This window comes from Lacerta agilis, chromosome 3 (assembly GCF_009819535.1).
Source record: "Lacerta agilis isolate rLacAgi1 chromosome 3, rLacAgi1.pri, whole genome shotgun sequence".
Lineage (NCBI taxonomy): Eukaryota > Metazoa > Chordata > Lepidosauria > Squamata > Lacertidae > Lacerta > Lacerta agilis.
The window spans coordinates 41,328,498-41,352,760 of record NC_046314.1 but is presented as its reverse complement, the minus strand read 5'-3'; the positions used below and the strand labels follow the sequence as shown (position 1 = coordinate 41,352,760).

General features: G+C 41.0%; 1 long non-coding RNA gene across 1 annotated transcript in view; it reads right to left on the bottom strand.

Annotated features, from left to right (window-relative positions):
* LOC117043595 overlaps positions 1 to 24,263 on the bottom strand; it is an 87,890-nt gene that overhangs the window by 53,263 nt on the left and 10,364 nt on the right. The window contains exon 2 of the long non-coding RNA XR_004426204.1: positions 10,343 to 10,503. This is a non-coding gene — a long non-coding RNA (uncharacterized LOC117043595). The remainder of the gene's footprint in view (positions 1 to 10,342; positions 10,504 to 24,263) is intronic.

The window sequence follows — 24,263 nt, the reverse complement described above, 5'->3', positions numbered from 1 at the left end:
GGAGGGGCAGAGGCTTAAAGTTAGGTTTGCTGCTCTTCAGCTTTAGCAGTGTGGGCTCACATCAACTGTTGCTAAGCAGGCTGGTAATTTTCTCCTCCCTAGATTTCCCCACTCTGCGAATGTTAAGAAAGCTGCAAAGCACTCCATTACTTAAGCCGCCCATTGTGGTGGATCTTTTCTAGTCTCCAGCCACTTTAGCTCTTCTCTGTACCCACAAAACCACCATCGGGGACCAAGTGCAATTTTTTTGCCCATCCTTTCTGAATGCAAAATATGTGTTTATTAGGAGAAATGCACACTGTTTTCAAGACTATGCTTTTAAAAGAAAATGCTGCAGAAATGTAGAAAACTGAACTTGGAATTAGAAAACTGATCCCTGTCCTTGATCTCCCCAATTTGTACGTGTGTGAAATGATATATCTGCCCCTGTAAAAAACATATGCACTACCACAGAGGGTGTGGCAGGCAAGAGTGATCTAGAAAAAGGAGGAGGCCTTGAACTGAATCCTCCATCCCTATTTTTCCTGTAATGATCATTGCAAGGCAGGATAGGGGAGTCAGAAAGCATTTTTCACCCATGAGGCTGAAATTGATTTTGAGCCTCTCCTGCACTATATGAATGCCTGATCATGGCCCATGCAGAATAGAAACAGAGAAAACAGGCATTTCTCATTCAGACCAATGTAGGTTTTACGTTTACATTTAACCTGATTCGAGCAAGAAAGGCTGTTTCAAGAGGCTAGCTTCCATAATGGATGTCAAATTCTCTCTCCTCTCTGTGACGTCCTACATTAGGAAGGATATATGGCTGTAGAATGTGGCCTCTTTCCTACTTCGCTCTGTGCAAGGCTGGTGTAGCCAGACATGTGCTAGGCAGCATGGATGATCGAGCTGTTCTATCCTTGTACGCCAAACAAAAAGATTCATATGTCTTATCTAAGTGGGCTACACAGAGATGGTTCAGTGTTTGCCTGCATCTTCATTATAACCTTTTTCAAAGTTTTGCAATGTAGCCATTAAAATCTGTTTCAGGCTGAAACTTGGCACACCATTATATGAAGCATACAAAGCAAGGAAAAATGGCTTTAATTTCCTGCAAATTATTGCAGCCTGCCCCTGTTCAGGAGAAAGGAATATGTTCACTTGCTTTGATTCCACATGCATAAGCAGTTAATGGAAATTTCTTCTTCTTGGTCTACAATCTGTACATTTTATAAGCTGGTGCTGTCGTGAGCTATACAACCAAGCATTTAAAATATACACAGAGCGAAAACCCTACAGCTGTATGCATATATGATCAAACAGAAGTTGCATCCTTGCAAGTAAATGAGAGTTATGTTGACAGACTAAGAACAGATTAAACTTGATTAGAGATTCTCAAACTTCATAAAAGTGAAGGCCCACAAGCAACTTGATATTGCAAACTTATAGACTGAGATTCCAGTGGATTTTACCACTTACTTGCAGGTTCAAGGGTGACCTAGCTGTTGTCAGATCTAGGTCTTGTCAGAATCAGGTCTTTTACAGGTCTTCTAACCCCATATAGGTAAGAAACCAGAAAGAGTACTTCTGCACACCCAGAATGGAGCATGTGATAATTTTCCCTTAAAGTTTCCACAATTTAACCAAAATTCATAACTCTCAGTGGTTGCAAGTTGTTGCAGGGGTGTTTTTTTTTAATCTGAGAAGCAGGACAGGTCATGGAAAGGTCTCCACACTGAAGTCAGTTAAATTGCGACTTCAGCCTACCCAGGGAGAACTGGATGCATACATCCTATTATAACAAACATTATAAAAATGTCGGAAGTAACAACTCAGGCTTAAGCACTGTTTGTGAATTGCCAGTTAAGGGGGGGAAAGAATGTATAGTGCAGTTTCCCTGAGGGTCCAGCTTCCATAGACTGCAAAGGACAAGTACAGGCAGGTCAGCAAATGCACTGGGCTAAATAATCCAGCTGGGAAACTGGCAATTGAGACTTTGTCTCTTTGATTCATGCCTTGGTAACTTCTAGGTTAGATTATTCTAATAGCCTCTACATAGGACTGCCTTTGAAGACTGTTCAAAAAGTACAGCTGACCCAGGATTCAGCAGTCAGGGTAGGATTGTAAGGACCACATTACTTATGTCCTTGAAGAGTTGTAGAGGTTACCTGTTGCTTTCTGGACAGAATTCCAAGTGCTAACCTGAATTCTCAAAGCTCTTTACACATACTAGGTCCTGCTTACTTGAAGAAAAACCTCCTTTCATACATCTGCCCTGGGATACTAAAGAGGCTCTTTTGTAAGTACCCTTGCCACACAAGACTCCATCTTGCCTATACAAGCATTGCATGTATTGTGTTTTCAAAGTTGTGCATGCAGCCTTTGTTATCAGTTTATTATTAAAACAGTTTCTAAGGCATTTGCACAGCTTTGAAAACACAATACATGCAAAAGTTGGACAGCACACTGAAATACATTAGGGAGGGCCAGGGGGAATTCAATGAGACAAAACTTATTTTTCCAGCTCTTCACACCAGGGTTTATGGTGCTTGCAAGGGATACTATAAATGTCTAGACGGGGTATTTTTAGCACTCACAGTCATTGTAGAAAAAGAAGAGCCTAGGAATAAAACATTAAAGCAAACTCTCAGTACAATAGAACAGGTTTTATCTTTTAGTGAGTAACAAAAGGTGCCTGCTGAATAGCATTTCAAGAAGGCCTCTCTGCATAAGTCAACCAGGTATCAACCTAACTAGAGTAGAATGGGCACATATCTACTGTCAGTCCTGTTCAGTTCATGTAAGACAGAGGTGGCTAACTTGTGGCCCTGCAAATTTTGATGAGCTATAAATCCTACCATCCCTAACTGGCTGGGGTCACCCATATAGCCATATAGCAGACATCCCTGATATTCAAGGATTACATTAAAGAAGGGGAGGACTGAACCCAAACACACTCAAAAAAAGTTACACAACACAGTAAGAGTGGACTCTTTTTGTGCTTGAAAAGTTGCTTTGGAAGGAAGTGATTGGAGGATGTTAGAGCAGTGAGTAAAGGAGGCATGGGGAACTCTTTTCAGCCTCAGGGCCACATTCCCTTCTGGGCAACCTTCTAAGAGCCACATGCCAGGAGTGGGAAGGGCAAGAGACAAAAGCAGGCAGAGCAACTAATGAACATTTTTGTTTTTATGGTACACCACACCTTTTCTGCACCCACCCTCCTCGCTATCTTCCACTCCAGCCAAGAGGCCTCACCACTTCTCACTCCCCACTCCCTTGGCACCTCTCTGCCTTCTGCTTCCTCCTGCAATGGCAGTGGGAATCAAGCAAGTGTACACAGAGTGGATGCTTCTCTGCCTGCTTGCCTCATTAAGGCCTTTCACAACAGTGCTGTGCATAATACAGTGGTACCTCTGGTTACATATTTTATTCGTTCTGGAGGTCCGTTCTTAACCTGAAATCATTCTTAACCTGAAGCACCACTTTAGCTAATGGGGCCTCCCACTGCTGCCCAATTTCTGTTCTCATCCTGAAGCAAAGTTCTTAACCCGAGGTACTATTTCTGGGTTAGCGGAGTCTGTAACCTGAAGTGTCTGTAACCTGAAGCGTCTGTAACCCGAGGTACCACTGTATGCTGGGAGTCGGGGCAGGGCAGCCCAGAACAGCAGTAAGCAAATGCTGTTATCACTGCTGGGATACCAGCTCAGAAGCAAGGTAATGGTGGGACAATTTAGGGGGCACCCCCAGTACCTGTTTTCTAATGTTGCTTCCTCACTCTTCCTAATGGTAAGCTTAGGTCATTTGCTTGATCTAGAACCAGCTTCACTTAGGATTGATTTCCACCGGGGAAACTGAGAGCAGCAAAAGTATTAAAGGTCAATTGGGTTTCTCTTATTCTGTTTATTTCAACAGGAGAATAATTCACTGCTGACATCTCTTAAGGCTCTGGAATGCAGGAAATGCTTGATGAACTACACTCCTTTGCAATTCACTCTTCAGTTATGTTTGCATAATTGGACTTAAAACCTGACCCAGATGATTCAGTAGCTCACATTATTAGGTCCTGATCTTCAGGGAACTGAGCCTAATTGTACTCTATGGCCATTGCAGGGATAGCCAACTTGCTGTCTGCCAGCAGTGTCTGAGATCGTGGTAACAGCGTCCTTGCAACAACACAGGGTACCCACACATACCGGCAATGATGTCAGAGCAGAGCAAGGGCTGCAGATGCCATGGGACATCCCAAACATTGGGCCACACAACAGCCAACTAACTAGGCTTGCCAACTGATCAGAAAAACAGACAGCTTGCACCTGTGCTTTTCAAAGTGGATCAATATGCATAACTCAGCTTGTTAATCTTTCTATACATCAAGTTAAAGGAACAGCCTGTGACCAACTAAGATGGACCTACCGCTCAGGCCCTAATTATGCTCTGCTACTCCTCATTCTCTCCCTGTTCCACCCCTTCTTTTTGGTTCCTGTCTGTTCCTTTAATGACTTCATCCCCATACTAAGGAAGCTGCTTCTTCCCCTTTCTACAGCTCACTTCCACCCTTCTGGAGGCCCAAGATCTTAAGAGGAGAACAATCCCAGCCATCTTGGGCATTACAAGTTTAAACGGTCCTGTCTTTAGTAGTATAACGATACAAAGCTCTGAGCTGATAGTTACAAAAAGCACACCTGTAGCTTTGTAAGATGTTTTGTGGATTCATTTATATAAAAAAATGAGGAAAATAAACATTCATACATACATAGTCATACGTGCATATATACTATCCCCAGTTCACCATTCCTGTTCTATACAGTCTCATTTGCTTATCAGCTGGACCAAGATGGCTCAAATATCCTGACTAAAGGAGAGCAATGTATTTCTGGTTTCTAAATCAACCATACATCTGATATCATTGTTATTAATTAAATTTGTATACTGCCCTTCAGACAAAGATCTCATGGCAGTTCACAGCACAAAAATACAGAATAAAACCACAAGATACATCATATAAACAAGAAAAAGAACAAAACAAACTAATAACCCCCCTTTCCCAAACACATTTAAAAGGACATAGACTGTTAGTCATCATTTTAAGAACCTCATTTTCCTTGAGCACATGTTGATATCTGTCTTTTAACAGTGTAACCTGAGTCCTATTCAGAAGTAAAAACTGTTGTGCTCAGTGGAACTTTCAGGTGTTTGTGGAATTGTGGTCGCAAAGTGTACCTGACAGTTTATCTCAGGAGGAAAATGGTTTCCTGTAATTGTCTTGTTTATTTAAAAACACACGTGCACAATTAAAGTAACTCCTGAGTTTTCACTCTTCCGGCACACTTTTATAAGCACACTAAACAAAGCTGGGCATTTTATCCGCTATCTGCTATGGGTGGTTGCATATAATCCTATAATTTCCAGTGAAATAATTAGAGGTTTAATTTTCCATTTCTTTCCACTGTGAGATGGCATGTGGCTCTGAATGCTCACTCATGTCCGCATGGGTACACAGTTGGCATATGCATTGCTGTGAAGCCAATACTTGCACCGTCTCTTTATGATTGTTTTTTTAAAAAACCACCTCAAAACAATTCCAAACAGTATTTAAAACCTACTGAACAATATATCTTTACTACTAAGTTTTAGTTTCCTAAAGAGTTGTTAATGGAAATGCCTCTTATTCAATAATATATTTTACTGCTTGATTCAGAAATCTTTCAGTCTGAGGTTTAGAAACCATCCCAGTATATCCTATAGCACATGGGAGAATCCTCCAGATTCCAGAACAAGATAGGTTTGCTTCCAGATGAGCTGTTTCTTGAGCATTCATTATGATTTGTTTCCACAAAGTTTGTGGGGAGGTTAGACAATGTTGTTCTGATTTGTTTTGTGGAGAGGTTAGACGATGTTGTGCTAAGCGATTGTTATCTTGCACTTTCCAATGCATTTCCCCATCACTTTTCTGATCACAAAAAGTCTGCTTGCAATGCGGGGGTAGTGGGTTTGTTGCATAGCAGCACCAATTCAGTTTGAGTTTCACAACCTGAATTTGCCAGCATGTGATTGAATCCCACCTGAAAAAAGGGACAGCCAGGAAGCTCCCTGAGAGACGACAGAGAATCACTCACCAAACCTAGTGGAATGGAGCTTCAGCAATTGTCTCCTGGAGACATTAGGTAGAAGGGAGAGGCAGCAAGGACTTCAGGGCCTCTTGGACACAATAGCAGAGCCAATGTGGTGCTCCCACTGGTGCAACCATACACAGCCTTAAGCTCATTCCTGCATCTTCCCTTTCTGGAAGCAGTAGCAATACTATTGCAGGAAGGCCATTGCTTTAGCTCTGCTCCACCAACTGAGTCACTTCTGTTCACATCATTGAATAATCATAGAAATGGCTAACTCGCATTAAGAAAATGCAAACCACCAAATGGAAAAAGGTATTCCAGAGATACCTGAGAGACAAAGGCGAAGATGCCTGTTGAATCTCTGCTGGAAGAGAGTTCCCCAGCATGGGAGCAGTAGCACTAAATATCTGTCTTCTAGTTCAGGCCAGTTGGACCTCTGCAACACAGGAGGATACCAAACAGTGCTCCTCTGGATGTTCTCAGGAACTGAGCTGAGATATAAGGCCTCAGGCGCTCCTTATATCCTAGGCCCAATTTTTTCAGGGCTTTGTATATGAATACAAGAACTTTGTAGAAAGTAAAAAGGAAACCCAGGACAGATTGTTAGAAATGCCAGCAGCTAGGTAGGAGGAAAGCAAATATTTCAACAGACCTTACCAGAGCTCATTTATCCTGAAGCAATCCTCTATGTTGTTATAAAGAGGTGCCAACAATGGTCATTATCTTCCAATAATAACATTTTTTATCAGTATACTGCAATGTCTTTCTACAAAGTAGGGCCACTCACCCCCTCTAAAATTTGACCAAAAGAGTATTGTCAAGATAAATGTTTGAAAAGGTTAGTGATGTAAACTTCCTGCTGTAATCCTTCTAAGATTGTCAGTAATGTGTGTGTGCGCGCGCATACACACACACACACACACACACACACAGCATGTTGTTTACTATTAGGCTTGTTTGATCTATTTGTTCAGACTGGAAAGCTGTTCCTTGGCATCCCGCTGTGTTTTGTAAACAGCCCCAGCAACAAACAAGGTTTTAAATGAAATCTATGTGTAATCAGAAGACTCCTATGCATCTTATCAGTTCTCCTCAAATATCCAGGTACCTTCCTGATCAACTCGTACATTTATCAACTTTAAAATTAGATATTCCTTCAGTTCCCTTCAAGTTCTTTTGTCATAAGGCTGACAGATTACTACAGCCTGACTTTGCACATGAGAAGAACTATTATTTGTCCTGGGGAGGGGACAGGGGATAGCGGAGAAACTGAACTCAGTTCACATATATGTAATACACACTTTTCCAAACAAAAGGCAGACTGAAACACAGCCATCCTTTGAAATTCACACTTCTCTGAATTTTGCAATGCAGTTCTCCAGTCAAGTAATGTGTGCAAAAATTCATGTATTAGCTAAAGTAACATACCAAAAAAGCATATTAGGGCAAACAGCTTTGCAAAAAAGAAAGAAAGAAAGAAAGAAAGAAAGAAAATTAGGTGACTCTAATTGTTCAGCCTAGTAATGAAACAATGTTTTCAGGTGACTGAATCACACCGGAAAATAGTGACCGTCTGAAAGCGCCCTTAGCTCACATGGGAGTAAGTGAAATCTTTGTGCCCCTTTTTAGAAATATGCTTGTGACCAGATTAAAAAGACATACTAGTTGGGCCAATGGTGTTGCTGACATTTTCAAATTCTATTCATTCATTCATTCATTCATTCATTCAACTGAACTGGCCACTAAGATGCTTTAGATTAGGCACTAGAGCCCTTTTATTACAACACTCGGTATAGAAGTCTTTCTTTTGAGACATTTGCAGGATTGCAATGAAACGTGCAGCTTCAGAAGTGCATGCACACGAAAGCTCATACCAAGAACAAACTTAGTTGATCTCTAAGGTGCTACTGGAAGGATTTTTTTTTTAATCTTTTGTTTTGTTTTGACTATGGCAGACCAACACGGCTACCCACCTGTAACTGTAATTTACTATGTTGCCTTCCTACACAGAAGAAAGGCAACATTTTTTGTTTACAATATTTCCCAAGAATGCACTGCTTTGGGCTTGTCTCACTTCCTTGACAGTCAGAGGTATACATTTGCTGGATGCAATATGATTTAGGAAAAGACCACCCTCTATCTGTAGCACTTTCTGCAGTCCAACCAACCTGCAACATACTCAGGAAAACACAACCTTTGCTACAACTCATAACGTACAAACCAAGAATTCCAGAAGAGAATCACAGATTGGGAGAGCCCAGTCAGAAAATAAATAAAAGGGCTCAGATAAGGTGGTCTCGGCTTGCTTTTAAAAGTTGATCATACCAGCAGCAGAGCCCTCCTTGTATGATACAGTCTTCATTTCCCTACAAACCTGCTGCAAAACTGACATTTGTCAGCCCAGCAATGTTTGCAATGAAAATGTATTTATAAGCTTTCCAAGTCCATTATAGGCCAAGCATATCTGATTTAAGATTCGCTAATCTTGTTCAGAATGGCAAAAACTCATTTTCTGCACGGGAAGTTGCTGCACAGTAGCAAAGTCTGCAGGGAAAGTCAGTATTTAAATTGATGAGGTAGGTTATGAATTAAATGTTGAGGTTCCGGTGCTCTTAGGCTTTCACGTTGCGGCTTGTGGGAGTGTGGATTGTGTATGAATTGACACCTCCAAGTGGAGCTGCTGCCAAATTACAGGGTGGTCGTGGGTCCTTTCACAGGTTGTCAGGATGATCAGATCAGGGATGGATGGATCTGCCCATTTTGGTTTCTCTCCATTTCTCATTTTCCATTAAATTCAGTTTGCCACCTTTCTGAATCAGGTTGCAATTTTTATTTTTATTTTATGTTCATGAAAATTCATCGCAATACACCTATCCTCTTGTGGCAGTACCAGTTCATGCAACTGGCTCTGTCATGCAATCCTAGCTGGTTGCAAGTGTTGCATTATGCAACAGTGGCTTTTTGATCCGTATACCAACATGTCATGCTAAATTTTAAATGGTGGGAAGTAACTGTGTGCCAGAATAGTGTCCCAAGTTTCAGCACATGGAATTGCAATGCAAAATTTCTACAATTTCCCAAGTTAATGGGGTTGCAAATGGACTTTTTTCTGGAAATAATTAAAACAGAAATGAATGCTAGCCTTTCACTAGATTTCTGGAAGTGGCTTTTACACTGTGCAAGACTCCACATAAAACACAGAAATGCTCAGGTAAAGAGACATCAGGAAAACAAGATAAAGTGCTGTCTGGATGCAGCCTAAGTCTACAAATTATCATGAATGAGTACAGCCACAAAGCAGCAGAAGTTTAGGATCAGAGTTTCCTTCTCTTAGATTGGCTACCTTCCCGTCATAGTATATAATGATTGCATAATGTGTGAATTTGGGGAATGCATGCTAGAGCATATTGCTGGTTCCAGTTTTTTGCGGATCCTTGAGCAAAATACTCTCAAGAGCCATCTCCCTGAGTTTGCCCCGTTTCCTTCCTACTATTGACATGCCCTGTTTGCATAGCTGTCAAGTTTCAGATTTGAAAATAAGGGATCTGCAGCCTCACCTTTCCCGGGGACAGTCACATGGCAGTGGTGGGCAGAGCCAGAAGCAAAAGTGGGCGGCACTGGTGTGAACGCGCGAAGTGGGCTTACTGTATTTTGGAAACGCTGCCCGTGGGCTATGACGCCTGTAAGCGCGGGAAATGGCTCCTGCTTGCTTTGAGGCTGCAAGGAGGCGAGGTCTTCCCAGTCCCTGGCCAGCAGGGGGAGGGAGAGGAGCTGCTTCCTTTGAAAAAAACGGGAAATTAAAGGGATATAAAAAATAAGGGATAGCATCGGGAAACTGCTTGAAATAAGGGAGATTCCCGGGGAAAACGGGATACTTGACAGCACTGCCTGTTTGCTTGCCTCCCACTCTGGGTCCATTCAGCACCAGCACATGCAAAACTTACTACTACTCCTCCTTACTGCTCTTTTGGAGAGGGCAGGTGAACAAGAAGCAACAGCAAGGAGGATGAGGGGCAGAGGAGGCCCTGGAAATGGGCAGTACAGACCACAGCAGATGCCCAGCAACACGAACTCTGGCACCAGTCCCACTACGAATGTGGAATTGCATAACTCTTACTACTACCAGGAGCTATGCTGCTGCTTAGCATTGTACTTAGCCCCTTCCAGGGTTACACTGGGGGCAAGACCATAGGATGCATCATCTTTTGTGAGCCTCAAGAAATTGGGGGTGAGCAATCTCTTTGTACCTTCAGTTCAACAGCTTGCTTGTGGAGTAAGGCGACAACGCCAAGAGAGTTGTGGCTGCCTGCTTTTCCGCTGTTGCAAAGTCACCGCTGGCTGCGCCATCCTCTTCTTTTCCCCTGCTGTCTCCCAGTGCCTTAGAGCAGGTGAGAACACCAGAATCAATCTGTAATTATAAGAAAATTTACACTTTCCCCAGGAGTTAATATACTTTATTCTAGGCAGTTTTATGGGAGGCAGCAAAGCTTATCCTGAAGCTGATGGTCATAACAATGAAATAATAGTATAATTTTTCCTGCTCGAAATATGGCTTTTAAGAAAATTACATTAAGAGAAAGAGCTGCTCTAGGACCTCATAAGGAAGGTACTTAAAGAGCCATTATCTGCGGGATTCTGGGGAAGTGTCAGGTTCATTTACTATTTGAACTGTATAAAATTCCAAAATATCTTTCTTTTGAGCTATTGCCCACCCTCTTCCACATGGGGTTAGCGAAACATTATTTCATTTTCACTGTTCTTAGGAGACATATTTTGTTTGGGAGATGGCAGCTCCAGAACGCAGGCTGCTATAGGCTCATTCGGGCAGAGTGCCTTGGCATCGCTGGAGTTAAAGCACTTTCCATAAATGCATCCTGGCATCTACATAAATAAACACATTAGTTTTCCAAAGGCTTCTGTTTTCATCACAAAGGGAAAACTTCACATTCAAATGAATATATATATATATATATATATATATATATATATATATATATATATATGCGCTATTATAAGCATAATTGGAGTGCACAGTGCAATTAGAAATGGGAAATTTTGCTCCCATAGCTGTGTGCCCAACTAAACAGCCAATTTCACATGGAAAATACCAGCACGATGAGTCTTTAAAAAATAATAATAATAGTTCATAATGAGGTAAACCAAGAGGTTCGGGACTTGAAATTCAAAATGACTGAAAATCAGCTAGGCAGTGTATATTGCACTTCATTTTCTGTGGCCTTATCAGGACAGAAAAGGAAGCTCCAGACACACAGACACACCAGATTAGTCACTGTCCCACGGGAATTTCTATTCCCACCTATAGCATTTTCATAAAATGTGCACCATATTAAGCTCATCCATTTCGCCAAGGTGCTGAGTAAGTAGAACAGGGTGCTGTGGTTGCTTAGCAACATGCTTTTCCTTCTTCCTTAACATAGGGGTGTGTGTCTGAGGTGGGGCTGCTTATTTGAAACTGAGATTAGCAACTCTGAGAGCACCCAGCAGCTGGTTGCTTGGGATCCCTTGAAGAACTAGTGCTGTATTGGCAAGCATCTTCTATGAATACATATTGATCTCTTCTTCGGCCGGCCTCTTTTGAGTGAGCAAAATATACCTATATTGTCCATACTATTTGTCTCTTGCATGGAAGCAAGCACCACCCTATCTCTGAAATATGTTGGCATCAATTCACTGATTAAGTTACCAGCACCAGCTAAGCCAACCAGGTCCTTCCATTGTCTTCCACAGGGCTAGATGTCATATCTCCACAGGTATTTGCTGATGAGAGGTGGAAGTGCTTATGTGAAAGCCGTTTTCTGTGTTGGAGTGAATTTTCAGTTTGAATTTCACACAAGTGGCTTTATGCTTGAAAACTGGGCAAGCTGTTGAAGACTTTACTATGTCAAAGATAACTGTAATTCAGCTGGGTTATTGGATTTTGGCCTAGCAAATGATCACAAATGTCTTTACAATATTGATATTTGTCTAACTGCGAGGTGCTAGATGCTGAGACATGGGCACCATCTGCACTAGACATCGAAAGCAGCATCATATCACTTTAAACAGTTGTGGCTTCCTCCAAAGAATCCTGGGAACTGTAGTTTATTAAGGATGCTGGGAGTTCTCAGAAGAATCCCAATTCCCTCACAGAACTACAGTTCCTAGAGTGGTTTAACAATGAATTTCTCTTCCCAGAGAACTCTGGAAGTTATAGTTCTTTATGATAGCCTACCGAATATGGACACCACCCTGCCCTAGATTGTTTTGGCCCAAGCTACTTGAAGAATGGTGTGCAGTCATGTCAACCTGCCCATTCCACAAGATCAACATCAGAAGCTTGACTTAGGTGTCCACCTGTTAAGATTGCTGACCACCTGTAATAAAGTCTTCTCCACTGTGGCACCTTTCTTGTGGAACTCTGTCCCTTTCAGAATGTGACAGGCCTCATCACTTGCAATGTTTAAGAGGGCATGGAAGACCCAGCTCCTTTCAGTGGCTTTTAGTGGGTAACATATCTGGAGAAAATGATTTTGTGCGGCTCTGGGTTTTAATGTTGCTTTGCTGTTTTATTCATTTGATTAATTTATGGAATAAAAGTTTCCTCTCCATCTATCTTTTTATTTTTATGTATCATAATGCTTGTTTAAAAAAATTAAACACAGTGTAAGCTGCTTTGTAAAGAAGATTTCTGAAAAGGTAGGCATAAGTTTATTAAATAAATAAAGCAACAGTGGGAGAAGGCTTTTGTCCTGTTTGTTGGCTACTGTGGGCATCAGATGCTGTATTATGTAGGCTTTTGGACTGACCCCCACAGGGCTCTTTTTACAATCCCTGGGATGTTTCAACATAAAGAAAGTTACCTTGATTCAGAGGACTGGGATTCATGACTTTCCTATTGATTTTATGGTTCTAATGTAAGCCATCTATCTTTGAGAAAGTAACATCTTATTTCATTAAGTGAAGGTAAAGCTGCGTCATCTTTTAAGACAAGCCTTCTGGTTACAACTCATACTTAGTTTCATGCAAACTTTGAATGTGTTTGCATTCAAAGCAGTAAAATATGAAACAAAAACACAAAGGGAAAATGCTCTGGGGGGGATTTAACACCTTAAAATCTGACTTCATCATCTGAAACAGCAGTAAACACATTTTTATGGAAGGTTTGAAGGCTATGAAAGAGAAGGACATAAAGTGCCCTAATAGATTTTGAGCAGAAACCCAACCTTTATTGGGGAACTTTAGTGTCCTCAATAATGACTTGTCATTTGTCTCATTAAGCTTGCCTAGAGATTTGTTCTGCCGGACAACATCTGCGGCCTTCTGGTTCATGGAAAATGGGAAAAAGTTACATGACTTGTCATGGCAATGCGGTTGAGTGAATCAGTAATACTCTAAACTGCATTTCACAGGCCAGTGGCCTACAGCAGGTGTCACTGACATGGCATCAACAGGCACACATGAGAATACAGAGGCCTCCCTGCCGCCCCCAGTGTCCTCTTCCCACTGTCCCCTCCAGATGAACTTCAAAGTGAAAGCAGTATTCAGCTGTAGCCCGTGGAACAGGTTGCAGTGTGTACTTCATTGCGAAGCGTGTGTGGTGCCCGCAACAGTTTCTCTATGTGCGCACAGGGCCCAAAAGATCTGTGAACCTTGTCTGACAGAAGTCACTTCCCAAATGGAAGCGTGTCACATCACCTATGCTCTGCATAGTGCCTAGAGCATGCCAGTGTTCCATAGCAGTCCCTTTAACACAAGCCTGAATGCATATCAGAGTTAAGGCAAGACAACTTCTTGAGGAACTGAAAGAGCAAAGATGTCTTTATTGCAAATTTAGTACTCCATTTAGGTGGAGAATATTGAAGAATAATGCAGTGCACAAGACATAATGTGCCATATGGTATAGTGCAGCCTTGAAGAATTCCCATATGCTCACCCTCCTCGTCCTAACAAAGGCATCCCATGTGTTTGCAATAAGCTGGAATTAACTTTAAGTTCTTCCCATCCTCTTTTTCTTTTCTTTTCTTTTTTTAAAGAAGCCTCAGAAATCAAAATTAGATGAGAGAGAAAATGAATACAATAATGGATGAACTTTAAAGAAATAAATATCAAGTCATTTGAATCTATAATTTCACACCAGGATAGGTTTGTTGTATCTGATTCTTTAAAAGGAGGAAAAAGCCCATCTTCACTTAAATGCACTAACTATTCTATGGTTGGTTAAAAGCCATTTTTGCAGTCGCAGATGGTGTCAGCTGTGATAAGACCTCCTGCAACAGAGATCAATAAAGCTTACTTTAATAGCACTTTTTTTCTTACCCGAGAACCTCCAAAATTATTTTGCGCCACAATGATCACTATTGGGTGGGAAATAAAAGGAAACTGAAATCTATCAAAGTTTTCTTAGCAAGGAGGATTAGTTCAGAATGACACAGCATGATAGCTAAAGTTCTCCATCAGCACATGACTGGTGTGCAGAGAAAGACTCTGATAGTGTTGTGGGGTTTTTTCCCCCCTTTTTCATTTCAGGGGCAAGAGACCTTGATTCTTTTAATGAAGAAACAAAGGAACAAAAAAATAGATACACACTGTTTTCAAGAGCCCATGGGCATTCAGTTCAGAAGGAACCAGTAATTTAACAAAAGTTTTCTCCTTGGGAGCCTTACAGCTGAATAGTAAGGCTAGAAATTCATCCTGCTTTTTTTTCAAATAAAAAGAGCAATGTTTTAAAGGGCATGAGTCTAAAGGTACATACTAAAGGTATGAGTGGTACTTTTGACTTAGGTGAGCCAGGTACTATAGGACACACTCATTGTGAGGCCATGCAAAGAAGCCAGAACCAAAGGACAAGCTAGGAGGCAGGTGTAAGGAGTAAGCCACAGGTCAGGGTCAAAGAATAACAAATGAAGTGGCCTGAGACAGTGGCCTCACCGTGCCTAATGGCTGGGCCGGCTCTGTTCTACCTACCAGTTCTGGCCTGCAGAACTGCATTTTTGTATGGCCACAGTAAACATGGAATAATATAAAATGCCGTGGTTAGAAGTAGACATTTCAGAACATAGTATTCATTTCACAAGGTGATCAAATCTCTGTAATACTATCCCAGGTTGTTTTTCAAGCAGCATAGGGGAAGTTCTAAATCACCTGTCGTATCTACAATGCAAATGTGTATAAGAGCTCCAATTCTGAAAATGGGAGTTTAGTGAGGATGCTAAGAATTCCCAGCATTCCCAAGTTGCCTTCACAGAACTACAGTTCCCAGGTTTCCCAGAGCAGAGGAAGTAATTGTTAAAGCAGTTTGCCAGGGGCAGCTGTATAGCAAATGTGAAGGGGGAAATAACATTTATTTTCATTGTTTAAGTCATACTTCTCTTTCATAAAGATCTGTTATTGGCCACAATTCAGTGAGAACACTTTCTGAGCAAGCACTTGCAGAAGAGATGCTGCTTCATACACACCTCCCATTCATTTCAATGGGACTTTCATGAGAGAAGTTCCTGGTGAAATGTGTCCATTAATTATCTTTGCATTTTGTAAGCAGATGGTCTAGCTCAAGACACCATGTTTCCCCCTAAGGAAATCTTCTGAACTTTCCATTATTTCACTAGCATACAGTACAAATTAAAACCCTAAAAGCCAAAAGCATCGGACAGAAGAGACGTTGTCTAGGAGATTCTGAACATATTAAATGCCACTTATAAAAAGCAAAGCTATGTTCAAATGTCTATTTACCTCCTGCTGCTTAACTATATTAAAGATTAAAGGCAATCATTTTGCAACCTGAAACCTTCATAGCACCATATTGAGAAGAGCGTGCCAGCATTCTAGATACTGTAGCTACAAAATCGTTGTTACTGTGGATTGCTAACTTGTGTCATTTACCTAAACTGAGTGATTGCCACTGTAACACATTAAAACAGAAAGACCTCTAGGCAGAGATGAGGAGCCATTTTCAATCTAAAGACCACATTCCCTTGAGGACAACTTTCTTGAAACCAATGGGGGGGTGGGGGCCGGAGGGAACAGATATGATTCTTTCTACATTCCACCCATGCAAAAGTTAGAGGTTTACACGCACACACACACACACACACTGTTCAGCATCCTCCATCAAGGCAAGCAAGACTCACATTCACAACTTAAGGACATAATGCCAGCCAGGCCAGAATTCTGAAGGAGGGCTGGTCTGGGGAAAGGGAGTGTGACTATGGAAGTGGGGCGTGGCCTGGAAAAAGTACCGAGGACTGCATAGAAATTCCTAGTGGGGCGCATCTGGCAACACCCCACCCCACCCCACCCCACGGTTTCCCACCCTCTGCTTTAGCTCGGGGTCTTTGCTTTGGCTCTGCATCCTTTTGACTCATTTATAAAATTGAGTCTCTTTGCCTTAAAATGCCTAAGTCTTTGGGGAACTTCAGAATGATGAAGAGGGACTATCTTTAGAGCTTTTGTGTATTTCAGAGCTTGAATTAACATGCTTTCAATAACCTTTGGAATACACTTAGTGGCTGAGAAAGATACAGTGAAACTGAGGGCATATTCATTCTGGTAATTGAGAAAGCTTATTCCGATGGAAGTGAATAAATGCATACCACTTTTTGCCATTTATTGGAATATTCCTCCAAAAGTTTCCTCTTAAAATATGCGCATAGAGCGTGGATTATCTCTTTCTGATAAAACTCCTTTAGATTATTCTATGAAGAGTTTAAAAACCATTTTTCATCATTTCAATATTCCACCTACTTAAAGGACATCTTCTGCTCAAAATCTTCTTTTTTTTAAAGGGAGATGGTTGCATTTTATTTTAATATATTGAACTGGTAAATACAAATTACTATCTGTCAGGGCAATACGAACAGGCTCAGAGAATATATTTGCTTTTGTAGTTATCTTAGCTATAAGCCTTGCCTAAAGGTGAAAAGCTGTGCTTTTCAGACTAAGCTTTCACTTTGGAGTATGTATTGAACCACATTTCACCCAGTCTCTGTTGGGTTATTTTGGTTTTTTTTAAATCCATTCAAAATTTTCTAGATACAGCGGTACCTCGCTTTACAAACTTAATCCGTTCCGGAAGTCCATCCTTAAACCAAAACCGTTCTTAAACCGAGGCACACTTTCCCTAATGAGGCCTCCCGCCGCCGGTGCACTTCCACTGTTCGGATTCCGTTCTTAGACTGAGGTAAAGTTCGCAAACTGGGACACTACTTCCAGTTTTGCGGAGTTCGTAAACCGAATAGTTCTTAAACTGGGCAGCTCTTAAACCAAGGTACCACTGTATATGTGTTAGGTCCATCATCCTTGTTGCAGTGGGCAGCACAGGCAGGCCTGCATTGCTGAACTAGCTTTCCAGTACTGCACACTACAGCTGAAAGAAGGAACTGCAAGGCAGCAGAGAGCTCAGCATGGTGCAGAAGCAGTGGTGGAATCAATCTGATGCTCCTGATGTAGTTTCCTCCCACCTCTCAGTAACCAGTAGTAGCTCACAGTGCTGGGAAGCCAGGTCAGCACTGCAGACCCACCTGCACTGCCGCACCAGTAACTAATAATTACGGCTATGATAATCATGCTAACAGAATTATTAGAATATAATCTTCCTGTCTTTGGACAAGCTCGCTGTTTAAGATTTTTGCCCTTTGTTAGGGAGGAGTTCAAAAGAGGGTGAAGACACCTGTGGTATCACCGCTCCTTCAAAAGCATTTTGGGTTCTCATGGCAGTAATTGAGTTTTCATTGGCCAGTTCCTTCTGGAAGCCCTGCTTGTAACATCTGCCTGGAAAATGAAACAGGCTTAGGTTTGCTATCTAAGACACTTCTAGGTAACAATAATTCTGTAATCTATGGAACATAGTTGCCAAGATCCCATTTGCCACAGAGAGGGAATTAGATTGCATTCTGGAATGCCTTTGTACCTGAAATTATTATGTTTTCCTGACTCAAACTTGGTTTTGTATCCAACTAAATAATATTCAGAGTAGGCTTATTGACTTAAGATAACCATCAACTGATTTGAATCAATCTACTCTGAGTATGAAATAACCAAACATAATCCTAAATGCTTTGTTTGTTCCTGAGTAGTTAGACTCTGACGAAACCACAAAGCACAGATACTTAAAATATGTTGTGTTCTGCATATAGGTCAACAGTGGAGATGGGGGAATATTGAATAAAAATGTTTCCATCCCACCCTTTCCAAATCTTAACTTTCCTGTTAAGCCTGTACTGCTGTCTACCACATGATCCACAAGTATGTGGGGTCACCGACAGCAACTTCTAGACTGCAACATTATCATACAGAAATTAAATCAGCATACCCCATACAAGTAGAAAGGGGGGGAGGCATTTTAAATATGAAAAAGCTTGTCTAGGCCACATTTTATGATTTATTAGCATTAAAGGAAGCTTGGCAGAAATGTTTGACACAGAATATCAGGCCAATTTTTGCCACCTCCTCAAACATCTATCTTTAGGACAATTAATTGCAAATTTGCTGTGCTGATAGATGTACACATCATAGTTGCCAGATGTTTTTAGACCCCATGTAATTGTTGTGTCCCCTTACACCGCTTAGCTCTTCTCACAGCAATTGTTCCACATGTATTGCCAGTCACCCTCTATGGTCATTCACACAAATGATGCTGTAATCTTTGCATTTCTCATGTCTGCAATTTAAATTTTAAAAGCTGCCTTGCACATTCATTTTTCAACTGGGTCTTTTAAGCTTCTCTACAACACTAACAACATCCGTAAAGTAACAGATTTCAATTTAACATATTACTGCTATCACCTATGAAATGCTCGATGCAGTCAGTTTCACCATGTTCAGGAAACTATCTGCTGATGTGCATGTCCAGGTCACTAAGTGGATGCTACTTTAAATTCTTCTACACCAAAAAATCCAGGTGCTTTTATTTTATTCACAGAAAAGACCAGTAAGTTACAGAAGTGGTTTTTTTTTTTCAAATTTCTTATTGATTGAGAGGTTTTAAAACCATCCTTTCCATTTCATTACAAATCCCCAAGGTGGATAACATCAATAAGAATCAAACCAGTAAGCATCATTAGGTGTGGCTGGTACAATTAATTATTATGTACAGGAAGAAATATCATGTACTATTCTGAACCTATGCGCTGCTACCAGAAATAATGCTTTTGATTCAGCCAAATGATTTATGTTGTACTAACCCAGAACAATAAATCATTCAAAATGGCTCAAACTGTTGCTTAAGTTAGGAGTAAGGAACCTGTGGCTCTAGGTTGTTGTTTTTTTATTCCAACTCCCATCAGTCCCAATTAGCATGGCCAATGATCATTGATGATGGGAGTTGTAGTCCAGCAACATTTGGAGAGCCACAGTTTCCCTTCCCAAGGTTTAAAGTATAGTTCTATGCCAGGATAGCCAGCTTTTCAACATTGTAAAACCTGTAACTTTAACTGCTGGCTATAAACAGGGATTCTGGCAAAGTGCTATAAAGTTTGAAAAGTCAGACTTGCTAAAATTCTGTTTACCTATGAAACAATGGACAACATTTTCTTTTTCATAGTTAAATAGGTATATCCTGTAGTAGTGCCCTTTAATCTTAAACTAATGTAAAATTAATGCAAATCAAATTCAGAATGTGAAAACAAAAAACAACACAAAAATTTCAAATATCATCAGATTTTGCATTAGCACAATTTTACAACATGACATCTGAATTTTTAGGGCTCAAAACTAGAGCCATATTTAGAACTGACAAACAATTTTTGATTATTCAAATGTTTCTGGACATTATTGAGTGCCAAGGCCCAGTGATTACATTATTCTAATTAATGATGGAAGTCCTTGTTTGCAGAAAGGTCTAAAGAAAATGGGTAAGAAATTCTGATTCTAATTATTAGCACTAACCCCCATGTTTGATACTGAAACTGCAGTATGGCCTCTGAAGAAAAACTGGGTATCTCTTTTGATAAGGAACCTTGCATATTTTTTACCAGAATACAGTAGCTTGAATCCAAAGTTAGTTAACATAAGGAGATGGCCAGTCCGAGACACTGGCTTCATGAGTGCCTTCTTTTTACTAAATAGCTATACAAACGAAAGAGTTGAGCAATATACCAAAAGATAACTCTGCTTTTGATTCAGACATTATGCTGCAGGTTCATTATAGTAATACAGTGGTACCTCGACTTACAAAATTAATCCGTTCTGAAGGCGCGCTCGTAGGTCAAAATCTTCGTAAGTCGAAGGCGCCATCTCGGAACGGGGAAAAAATTCGTATGTCGGAAAAAACGCATTCAAAACTTCGTAAATCGAGGTATCGTGCCGCCACTTTCCCTTCGAAAGTCGAAAATTTCGGAAGCGGCGGCCATTTTTTCGCTTCCGGAGGTCATTCGGAAGTCGAAAAACATGGAAGTCAAGTCGCTCGTAAGTCAAGGTACCACTGTACATTAATGCATTCACTGACAGGTATGGGGATGGAATGTACAGAGCGAAATGACCATGGATGATGATGATGATGATGATGATGATGATGATTTATTTGCACTCACTTTTCTTCAGAACCTTTGAACAAAATGGAAGTGAGGAGCCTCCAATGTCAATAAACATGCACTCACGGTGCTATGAACTCCATGTCAGAAGCCTTGATATTTATTTGTCAAACAATCAAACATTGGTTTGAGATTCACATATGTTTAAAAATATTCAAACATAATTACTCAGAAAACTGTTTAGGAGAAAGTGGGGTTCCCTCCAGAGCTCCAGGGATTGCATCCTGGTTCATACTCTATATACTCAGGTTAAAAAAGCATTAATGTCTCTCTAACAAAAATATCAATGACCACCAGATGTTTGGAAGTCAATCCTTGACACTCTAGAAAGGTTCTATGACAGGGAAGGATTTCTGGGGGAAATCTTCACCATTCAACAGCAGCAGCAGCAACAAAAGGATATAGCACCAGACATAGAGATCAAGGTATCATCAAGGTTACTCCTTGCAACTGACAAGAAATATCTCATTAAACAGAAGAAAGAGTTCCCAGGAGCAACAGGGAACCCCAGGGAGGAAAAGACGAAAAAAGGAAGACAATGCAATGCTTTCCTCAAATGTTAAAGCTCTTCTGAAAAAGAAGATAGAACTGAAGCAGCTAGGACTATTTCAACAAACTTTGAAACCATCCTTCAAGATGAATTAGCCTCAAGTAGGAATTATAGTGACATGTTTGCTTAGAGAGCTTTAATATTTTTTAGCATAGCTAACATGGTACTCTTCAGACGTTGCTGAGTTATTATTCCCATCAGCCTCAGCCAGTGTGGCCAGGTATAATGGGAGTTGTAATCCAACAATATATGGAGGCTACTGCATGGGCTACCGCTGGTGTCCAGGAACTTGGAGCAGGTGATATGGGTTCTATGGCTTTGCTCTATTGGAGAGCACATCTTCTTTTTTAAGCCGACACCTCTGAACTTGACTGATCCTACATATTTAGTTTTGAATTAATTTACCTATATACTCGAGTATAAGTCGACCCAAATATAAGCCGAGGCACCTAATTTCCCTACAAAAATGTGGGAAAGCTTATTGACTCAAGTATAAGCCGGTTCACCTTTGCCACTGTGGTAGAGGAGGAACGAGCAGCCCAAAGCAGCCATTTGGGCTGCTCCTTCCTCTTCCTCCTTTGCTGCTGTGGAGCTCACCCCGTCACAGGGTTTCAAACCGCCATTCTTCTGATCAGCAAGCCCTAGGGCTCTGTGGTTTAACTCACAGCGCAATGTTCCCTTGTGTTATACAGAGAAGGCTGGGATCCTGTCCTGTTTAAGCAGGAGCCAGGGAAAGTGAGCACCTGTGGGGTTATAATGCTTCTTTAACTGATAGGCTTTCTGCCTTCTGGGGTCTAAAGTTTGCATTTATGTGAGCAGTTCAGGAATGGAACAAGCTGCCTGGGGAGAGTAAAGAACCGCCGTTCTTGCACACTTCTTAAGGAATGGTTGACTTGAGTATAAGCCGAGGGCAGCTTTTAAAGCACAAAAAGTGTGCTGAAAAACTAGGCTTATACTCAAGTATATAGGGTATTAAAACAGTTTGGTAGATCTAAGTTTTTAGGAATGCAACCAATGAATTTGGTAGAGTCATTTTAACAAGATTTTTCCATTCACATATACACACATGACGCTAATTCAACTAAACTGGAGGGCTTTTTCTTCTTAAGATATCCAACAGGTGTGCAATTAAATGTAGAAGATTCTCTTTCCATTGATGGTTCAAGAATTAAAACAAGAGTTCTGAAGATGAAGAAGAGGCCTCCATCAGTGTTATGCTTTTTATCCTCAATTACACTTGATGAAGATGAGTAATGCACCTAAAAGATGCCAGCTGGGGGGTAACTGATTTATTAGATGGTTGATATCTTGGTAACCAATCTGCATTCCAGTGATGACTTACATTAAATATTAAAAGGGCCTTCAAAATACCTTTTCAAAATAGCCCAGTAATTGCTCAACCAGACACTATTTTCATCTCTTATTCTTCTCAGGTGAAGCAAAAGAGCTGTAATTGATATTGAACAACCAGTGTCCTAAAGATGGTTTAAATTAGAAGGTTCTGGGTAGAACATATTGATTCTCTGGCATTCCAAAAAATAGATGGGGGTGAAGGTTGTCTATAGAAATAAAGTCCTTATCACTCTACCGGTGCGATGGCCAACTTCTAGAGCAAGTCCGCTAAACTTTTGTGGGCCAAGCTCCTTGAAGGTCAGAGCTCAGAAAGAAAAAGAGGGACAGAGAAAGGGAGACATCTGAGGCCTGACATCGCTACCATATACAAACACCAATGCCATATATGAGTTCCATGTATGTTTCAACCCACTCTGGGAATGAATGTAATGAAGAGGAAGCCAAAAGTGACTGAAATAAACAGATGTAGGACAATTCCCATGTATCCCATGTAAACTATTCCATTGGAAAAATACTCATGTGGCATGTATTTTGTGGTGCAATAGACCTGTGCATTCAATACATACATGCATTTTTTTCTGCAACAAAATCATATCATGTTGCCATGTTTCTGAAGTAACCTCACTCTCCATTGAGTTACACATGGAGGTGTGAAACAGGCTCACTAAAGCCCAGAGAAAATAAAACTCCTACTTATTGTTGCATTCTTAGTAGACTATTCAGAAAGCTTCAAGCAAAAGCTTTGCAAACCCCTGCAATTACTAACCAGTTCAGGCCAGTTACTTAAGTTATTTGGGGGCATGTAAAACTCACCATGAATTTTTAGATTATTTTCACCACATCAGTGTGGTTGTTGCTGTTGCTGTTATAACTATTTAATTGGAATGTGAGCAACTACAATGAGATATTTTGAGTGTTGAGGTAAGCATGGAAAACAGTAGTTCGCTTTGATGTGATAAGTGGCCTTCAGGTGATCTGCTTCACATTCTGAAACACATGTGATGTTCTTGAAGGAGCATGTTAGCTAGTCTCATCCTCCACCACTGATACAGCCACCTGCCATACCCCCTGTCAGTTGTGCATTCAGTAGCTGTGTAAAGGGGTCATACACATGTACTGAGCTCCTTCACACAAAGAGGAATCCTGATTCGCTCAGGATTCCCCCATATCTGGTGCAGAATTCAAGTATACTTCATACAAGTACACAGTGTCAACTGGAACACATCTGTCTATGTGCTTGTTGACAATCTCTAAGGATTCTAATAGGTTAGTGAGACAGGAGTCACCCTTGCATAAACAATGTTGGTTCTGCTTCAGCAAGTCTTGTTCTTGCAAAGCAGCAGCACCCACTCCGAAGTCAGACAGCCACTCCAGGATGCCATGATTAATTGTATCAAAAGTCGCTGGGAGACCAAGGAGAATCAACAGGTGTCTTATCATACAAGTTCATCATACAGGGTGACCAAGGCAGTTTCAGTGCCAAAAACCCAATTAATAGATCTAGAAAATCAATTTCATGTGATTGGACCTGTTTGGGAATCATGCCCTGGAAGGGAACATTTGTGACTGGTTATAATTATTCAGAACCAGAGAATGGTCTTATTAGCACCTTTTTCACGTGGATTGGGACTGCCCCCTCACACAAGGAGATATTAATCAGCTCCTTGGCCCAACCAGCCATGCCTTCTCTTCTAGATTTTACTAGCCACAAAGGGCAAGACTCAAGCATACAAATGGATG